General features: G+C 42.4%; 1 long non-coding RNA gene across 1 annotated transcript in view; it reads right to left on the bottom strand.

The window, feature by feature from the left end:
* Positions 1-3,649: 3,649 nt before the first annotated feature.
* LOC139052275 (uncharacterized) overlaps positions 3,650-8,900 on the bottom strand; it is a 38,864-nt gene continuing 33,613 nt past the window's right edge. The window contains exon 3 of the long non-coding RNA XR_011509810.1: positions 3,650-3,927. This is a non-coding gene — a long non-coding RNA (uncharacterized lncRNA). The remainder of the gene's footprint in view (positions 3,928-8,900) is intronic.

The raw sequence follows: 8,900 nt of genomic DNA, 5'->3' as shown, positions 1-8,900 counted from the left end.
CTGCAAAACATTAGAACACGTCATAGCTAAGCACATTATCACGTTTTTGGAAAGCAAAAATTATTTTTAGTCTTATCAGCATGCTTTCAGGAGCGGTGTTTGAACTACAACGCAGCTTATTGAAACGATTCATGACTTTGCGACTGCTTTAGACATGCAACAACTTGATGTCATAGATTTTGCTAAAGCTTCCGATAAGGTGCCTCACGATAGATTCACGATTAAACTCCATCTTGCCAGACTTGGTCAATCTGTGCTGTGTTGGATCGAAGCTTACATGAAAGATAGGAAACAATGGGTGAAAATGTTGTGTCTGGTTCACTAGAAGTATTTTCAGGAGTTCCGCAGGGCTCAGTTCTTGGGCCATGATTATTTTTGATATATATTAAGCATATTGCAGAGATAGCAAAGCCTCCTGTAAAGCTCAAACTATTTGCAGACGATTGTTTAATTCACGCACAAATAGCTAATGGGGATGATCTAAAAATTAACCAGTGTCTACAGCGTTGCACTTGTGGTGTCAAACTTGAGGAATGGAAATAAAGGAGTCAAAGTCAACAATTACCCACATTTTGAAAAACGAAAAGATAATTCCATTTGAATATCACATCAAGAATCACGCCTTGTTGACAGTAGATACTTTCAAGTACCTTGGTGTTACGATTAAGAATAAATTAAAGTGGCATGCCCATATTGATAGTATGTGCTTAAAAACATCACGGATGCTATAGTTTCTAAGGAAAAAACTGCCGGGCGCCAGTAGGGATGTAAAACTTACTGCTTTTAAGATGCTTATACGACCGATACTTGAATATGCAAGTGTTGTAAGGAGTACTCATCAGAAAATATTGAAAAATGAGTTAGAATACACCTTGCAGTCAGTTTTATATGTTCAAATTACACAAAGGATGACTCAGTTGCAGCGATGTTAAGAATGTGTGATTTAAGATCGTTAAACAAATGCAGGCTTAAAAGTAGAATTAAGTTTGTTTTTCAATTGATGAAAGGCGATTTTAGTATTAACAAAAATGACTACTTATTATTGCCTGGGAAATAAAGTGAGAGGGCGAATCATACACGAGTGCTTCAGCCTTATTTCGCTCGAACGAATGTGTTTCAGAATTCATTTTTTCCCGATGCAATTGAGGCGTGGCACGGGCTTCCGAAAGATGTGGTCAATACAAATGATGTTTCTGAATTCATGTGTTTACTTGATGCGCATTTATGTCATTAATTCTGATGATTAGTTTGAGCTTCAGCTACTGTTATTGTTATGTGTCTTTTTGTTTGGTTATATTACCATATTTACTCGATTCTAACACGCCCTCGATTGTAACGTGCACCCGTTTTCTGTGACCAAAAAAAAAGAAAGTACAATACTGCGCATCTCGTGCTTTCATATAGAAGTATTATTTTCTCTAATTTGTAAAAAACAGATTTATTCCCAATACACTAAAGTTGCGATAAATAAAAACACGCATGGAAGCGGCATACCTTGCCGCCAAGATTTTCACAGCGCCGGTACGAGTTGCATGGGGCAATAGATATCACTCGTCGTCGCTATTGGATAACTCCTTATTGCTATCAATCCAACCAAAGTATTTCATCTTCGGTGCCGCCCATGGCATTCGAAATCCCACACTTTTTAAAGGCTTTGTTGACCATGGCAGACGGGATCGTGCACCATGCATCTTTCACTCATGCAGCGAAGTCCTGCAGCAAGGCCCGCTTCATTTTATTGGCGGGCATGAATTCGTGGCAGCCACTGACAAGCCATTCAGTGTAGAGCACCCAGATTCTATCTTTCACTGGCGTGTTCAAACAAACATCGAGTGGCTGGAGCTGTGATGTCTTGTCGCCGGGTGTCACAACAAGGTCGGTGCTGCATGCAGCCAGCTTGTCCTTGATACACTGGTCAAGGTGGCACCTGAATGCGTCGAGCACAAGCATTCCACACAGACCCAAACTGCTGCCGGGTCTCTTCTGCCAAACGTTATCAATCCAGTCAGCGACCAAGTTCGTGGTCATCCAACCTTTTTCATTTGTGCTCACAATCACGCCACTCGGAAACACGATTCCTTTCGGGAGCGTCTTCCGTCTGAAGATACGAGGGCAGCTTGTGCCCATCCGCAGTGCAACAAAGCATTGTGGTGACTAGTTTTTTTTGTGGCCAGAAAACAAAATGTGCACTTGCTTCGCCCCCTTCTTTTCAATGGTTGTGGTGGCAAGCATGTCAAAGTACAGTGGCGTCTGATCGGCATTTCCTATCTGTCCGAAGTGGTAGCCGCTTCTATGGTGCAACTTCAAAACGTACTGCTAAAAACTGTGCCATTTCTCTTCATATTCTTCTGGCAATTTTTTGGTGTATCCCTGTCCATTTTCGAAGAGAAAAGCCTTTTCTTTTCATAAAATTTGATAGCCAGCACCTGGTCGCTTTGAAGTCACTCTGCCTTAGTCCTTTCTGTAGGGCTAACTGCATTGCCCGTACTTTGAGCAGATCGGTCGTCACAGGCCGCTGTGCCACTCGCTGCTCTTGCACATATTCCACGAGCAGCTCTTCTGTTTTAGCAAAGCGGCCCTGCTTCGGTCCACTGAAACCCTTCCTTGTTGCTTTGCTGGTGAAAATATACTGCTTCTGTTTGCGCCAGTACCACATGCAAGTTTCGGGAACTCCGAACACCCATGATGTGGCCCGATTTCCGTCCGTCTTCGCGCACATAACTTTCCTTTTAAATGCGGCATCATGGTGGACTCGGCGTGTCTTTGCAGTCGGTGCTTCCACGCTGATTGAATAAACGCAGAAAATGGGAAGACAGGCAGTAGACTAGGTTACACCAGAGCCTGGTTACATGTACAACATGGAGGTATGCACATGGAGGAAGCTACGGCAGCTAGGCTAGAAGCACATATGAGGCGGCCATTTTTTAAATGCCGATGGCGATATGGTAACGCAAATTCAGGGTCATACTCGATTCTAATGCACATGCAATTTTTGGACCCCTTTTATCCGAAAAAAAGGTGCGCGTTAGATTCAAGTAAATACGGTACTTATTTTATAAATATATGTACATAAGTGTGTGCGTATGTGTGAACTGTGTGCAGAATGTTCTCCCTCCCTGTAATGACCTTCAAGAGAGGGTTAACAGTATCTCTAAATAAATAAAATTAAAATACACCTTGTTCTACTGCAGCTGCAGTTTAGCATTCATTTCCTTTGAGATTCAACATATCCACATATTTCTAATGCATCAATGTTCCTTCCTGTTCATTTGCACGACCTTTCTCCATTTGGCTTTGAGACTGTTTTTTCACACTTTTCTTTTGGACTTTTTCTTGCTGTTGATTAATTGGTGCAAGTGCAGTTTATATATTGCATAATATCTGCTTTACACTTACTAATCCCGATTTCAAGGTGAACAGCAAAGTTTTCATCTCAGTGGTGACGTTGAAAATCTTGTCCAATTTGTCGAGGCCATGGTTTTTTTCAACATCTCCACTTAACTGCAGCAGCGACAATTATTTGAACACATCTAGAGGAATAAAGGGCATACAGCATTCAGTAGAATTGCAAGAGCAAAAACATTGCTTTGTAGGCTTGGCAAATGCCTTTTTTTCACTAACCTAAGTAAAAAAGAAATAAGAATGATGCTGTGGGTGATGTCACCAAGTTTACTAAACTGCTACTTTGGGTCGATGCTTCTTATGCGAAAGCAAAATGTCCCAGGGTTGGCAGCAAGCCAATGGTAGCGTGAAGACCAGGAACTGGAGACACTGTGTCCCCATATGTAAAGGGTGCACACGTCTGTGCGAGCACAATGGCAGGAAAGGTAGGCACCAAGTGATCTACTGCACATGTCACTGCAGCCACATGATCCATCAGGGCTGTGCAGGATCCATAGCAGAGTGCAGCCAGTAAGTGCAACACCTCTGCAAAAGAAGCACAACGATTAGGAAGATGCCTCGGGCAGTGTTAATGAGTCCCCTCTGACATTAATAATCAGAGTGGACTTGGTGGTAGTAATGCTAAACTCTGATGCTGAGCAATTGAATGCCAATCACAGGCTACACAAGAAATGCTGCCCAACTTTGCTGCAGATAATAGATGAAGACAACGGTAGCAGTAAGAAAATTGATGTTTTAAAGCTTTGAGTACTACCTGATATTCAAATAGCACATCTACAGGCTGAGAGTATGACTTAAGGGCTTTTCCAAAAGTAGCCTAAGTTGCCCACAAATGCACTCTCACACACACTATAAACAAAAAAGTTGAATAGGAGTATCAGTGGTGCTTAGGCAATGACATTTGAGCAAGCCTTGCATTCATCATGTGGATCAACAAGAAAACGAAGCTTTAGAGAAGGTGAGAAAATATTTTGAAAGCATGGATTGATGGGCTACAAGGCTATCCAAGAGAGCCAATTGAAATCCGACAACAGACGTATTTCAATATAACACAGACCTTAGAATTAATTATATGGAGTCTACCAGAAATGCACAAGGGCTTAACTTTTCTTTTTTTTTTCTAGCTCTAATCTGAAACAGAAATTGCATTAAGAGATTTGAAAACAGGCTAATATTAAGCAGCTGAGTAGAGCACTCATCTAAGTGGCTATTACCTTCACCATCAAAAAAGAGCTACAAGAAAATTTAGCTATTTACTTATTCAGCCGCAGGAAATTGATATACTTGATTAATTAATAGCTTTTACCACGATAGCGTTAAGGGCCCCGTGTTGCAGAAAATTTGGAGCCTGCAACTGGCATACCATGTCGGACGTCTTTTCGGTATAAAGATTTTCGAACCACCCATACCCAGGCCCCCCCATGTGGCGCAAGGAAGTTACTGAACTAACTGAATTTCTCAATCTAAAATATGTAGAAAAATCGTAAAGTAAGGCTTACACACAACCTCCTAGCGTTGGATTGTAATTTGAATATACGAGAAAACAATTCTGTTACGCAAAAACTCAAACCTATTTTCCAGCGTTTCTATCATTCATAGACTGACCACGGCGCCCGCTATTCGCGCGCGCCGGCGCGTGAGCATCTCGGGGGCCATGAAGTGGCACGCCCGGTTCCTTGCAATATCTCCAGATGACACTTGCCTCCGCAGCATCGCGGCCCGCGCAAGAGGCCGCGTTTCCACCAGAAAGCCAGCCTTCGTGTATAGTGTTCGCCATGAGAATTTCTGGGTAAACCACAGAGTTTCTAAATAAATACCTTAGAGGAAAATGTGGCTCTAGTGTCTACGAGGGCTCTCCTGAGCGTTGCCTCAACCTACGTGGGAATGATGGGAAGTACAGGCTTCGGATTGACTTCGATCTTTAGACCGGCTGTGTTTGATTAAGGCGCAATAAATGAAGCTACAGTCAAATATTATCAAGTAAAATCTAATTTGATTTCTGCAGTATCTTATATAATGCACAACACATTACATAAGCTTAGTATGACATTGAAATTGGAGCACGGTTTGCCGTGCTTCAATTGCCGTGTCGGCTCAAGGGCCCACCAGGGTATGCATTCTTCCGCAATTCTGTTCCCGATTTAGCGCCAGAGAATGATTATTTTCACACCCGCAATAACAACTGCGAATGTACTTATATAAGAATACTCATCAAGTATTTATGGAAATAAAAATATTGTATTGTGAGAGAGTATTGCGCCTTTGAGAGAAATGCTACAAGTGTCGTCTGCTACGATGCCTGCTCGCTGCGAATGCGATATTTTTCTCGCGGACTACAGACACTAGCAAACTCTCTCGCTCTTTCGAAAGGCTGCGTCAGCTGTCACAATTGCTGAATGTCTTCGAGTACTTTTAAGCACATCTGCTGCAGTGCTAGCTAGGACACTTGTGACCTCCTAAGAGTACATTCTAAACAAAGGTTACACCCTTCGGGGTGTATATCTGCCACATAACAATAAATAATTGTCACCTGCTTTGCTTGCATTTCCTTTCTTGAAAACGCCGCGCTCGCTACTTTCCTGCTGGAAATGCTGTCATGCTGATAACGCGTGTGCTGTTCGTTACTGGGAAGTAGCGGGCTCGCAGCGTTAAAGAAAGGAAATGCGGACACGACAGACAACGTTTATTGTTGTGTGGCAAGGTACGACTCAAATGGTGTAAACTTTTCTTAGAGTGCATGCTTCCTTATATTTTATGTTGACATACCGCTTCTGAAGCGGCCGCCAGCAGCTGTTATGGCATGGCTTTGCACTTACCCATTTTTTTAGACAGCAGACTACAGACAGGAAGCAGCAACCTTTCCTACCACAAGTAAGTTTGTGTTTCAAAGTCCTAAAACACACATTTAAATGCATATAAAGGAGCAACGCATAATGAAGCTCTCAATAAAGTTTGATTGTCAAGCCCCTGGAAGTACAACTGTCTGCCTTCCTTTTGCTCTTCTGAAGTTTCATAAAGCATGTAACGCTACAGCGCCAACCTAACACATCTAACAAGCCAAGGTCAAATTGGTCAAAACACATTCTTTCAAAGGTTATGATGTGATCGCTTTCTTGCCAGGGCTTTGACACCACACCGTGACACCAACATAATCCCAGCTGCTGGCCCAGCGCGCTATAGCCACTTCGAGCAACAGAACAAAGGCAGATAGATTTGCGTCACACTGTCCCACTGCGGGTTATAGCAATTGCGCTTGGAGCGAAACAAAAACTGCCAAAAAATACCTGTAGACTAGTTCGCCAGTCAACAAAATGCCAATCCATAGCCTGTACTTCCTATCATTCCCATGATGGTTGAACGATCACAGCACCAGATTTCCCTCTAGTTATAGTAATATGAAACTCTATGCGGTAACCATTACGGTTACATATGCTGCAGTTGTCGGGAAGCATGAGAAGCAGTCAGGGATCTTTGAATGCTATTGCATTCGACTCTTAAAGGCGAAGCTTAAGTGTCCTCCACATTTTGCCATGCTATCAAATATAAAAAATGAAAATTCTACTATAAGCAACTCCATGCACTGTATTATTTAAATGTGGTACTTTCCTTTTTGGTCATTTTGTCAACCTCCGGCATGCCAATAGCCTCAAGAAAAAGAACCTCAACAGACATTACCCTAAAGTGAACAATGCAAAACGTGCACAGTGGTTCCCAATGACAGCAGTAAACACTTATTATTTCTCCATTCTAATTATAGCCACAGTTAATATCCCCTATGCTTTTTTTTTAAATTTAGTTTTCTGTTTGCTCATATGGATAATGCAGAAACACTTTTTGTGGTGAGTAGTTTTCCCTAGGACAAAGGTGCATAGTCAACCTCACCTGACCAACAGAACATCAGTGTTAACTGTTAATGCTTAAACACAGCCTTTAGAAGTAGCTGTGTTCTTGAAAAGAAAGTAACACAGACAACACCCAGGAGCTCAGGCAGGTTCAACCAAGTATGGGTGACATAGTGGACTTTCCACACCCTATTACTGCTTTGGAATGTCACCATAAATGCAGAAAGACAAGAATGGAGGTTGTACTAGAAGTCAAAACACTTTCAGCTCAATAGGACATGTATGCAATCCTCACATTTACGGAGTAACTGCGCTGTTGCACCGAGTATTGCATTGGCTAACAACAACCTCACCAAAATCCACTGTTACTTTTTTTGTCATGGTCTAATATTTAGAAGTTGAAAATGGGTAGGACACATATTGAGTCAATAAATTTTTTATTTTAGTCTTTGCATGTTTGAATGAAATCACAAATTATTTTAGTGCCCAAGCTTTTAGAGCAAAAGCTCGAGGTACAACACCCAGGGTCAATCTTGGCGCATGTTCGACCTTCAGCTGCCGGCACGCAAGTATGAAGGTGTGACGGCACATCACATGATCTGCTATGAAGAGGTGTTGCAGCTGCGTTTGCTCGAGCCTTGCCGCTGTGTACCATGTGACTAGGTGAGGGTATAAAGGGCTAAATACAGTCCCACGAAGCGCGAGCGCATGCACACACTACATCACATTGGTGAGAACAACAGCATCTATACTTTGATCGACGGTTCGACACACTGGCACAGCCAACGTAACCAGACACCACCAACGCACTCCAACGCGCCCGGTGTCGAGCAACACTTGCCTGCGCGCTGATAATGTTGGACTATAATTGCGCCTTAACAGCTGCTTCGGCAGCACTTGGTTGCTAAGTCTCACCATGGACGAAACACGCAGCGGTGCGAGCGCATCAACTCTTCGCCGTAGGTGACAGGTCGAGTCTGAGCACCCTGCCGATATAGCTCACCGTAAAGAAGCACTGAAGAACCGCTTCTAACCCTGCTTAACAGAGCTAGTTAGTTAAATGTGGTTTAGTGGTGCAAAAGTGGCTAAGCCTATGCTGCGCCAAACACGAGGTGTTTTAATATCCAATTTAGGAAAAAGGCTCTGTTAATCTATATTTTAAGTAAAAAGCCAGTGCCATCTAGAAATTTATGCACATCATTTAATGGGACTATCGAATCATCTCCTAAAATTAAAGCAGGGTGTAAAGGTACGTGTAGTTGATATAAGTTGTGCAAAAGGTTTTGTCTGTGTACTTCTATATGTGTACATGTCACTAATATATGCATAACTGTTAGTGGTTTTTCGCATTTCTCGCATGTTGGTGCGTCTTCTTTCGTAAGTAAATAATTTTGTGTGAGGTGTGTGTGACCAATGCGTAGTCGGCGTAAATCTACTTCAAAGAACCGTTCCTGGTGGTTTACAGAATGGTTCAAGTTTAGTAAGATTCGGGTTCAGGTTTAGTAAAGGTTTAGTAAGATCTAGCTTGTTGTCTGTACAATGGTCCCGTTCGTGTTGCCATTTTGACGTTAAGGCCTTGCTAATTGCACGGACACTACCTTTATATGAAAGTGTTGTGTTTGTTACGCCTTTGTACACTGCTATCGATGCACATGT

This window comes from Dermacentor albipictus, unplaced genomic scaffold, assembly GCF_038994185.2.
Source record: "Dermacentor albipictus isolate Rhodes 1998 colony unplaced genomic scaffold, USDA_Dalb.pri_finalv2 scaffold_21, whole genome shotgun sequence".
In the NCBI taxonomy this organism is placed as follows: Eukaryota; Metazoa; Arthropoda; class Arachnida; order Ixodida; family Ixodidae; genus Dermacentor; species Dermacentor albipictus.
This window is presented reverse-complemented; position numbering and strand designations above follow the sequence as displayed.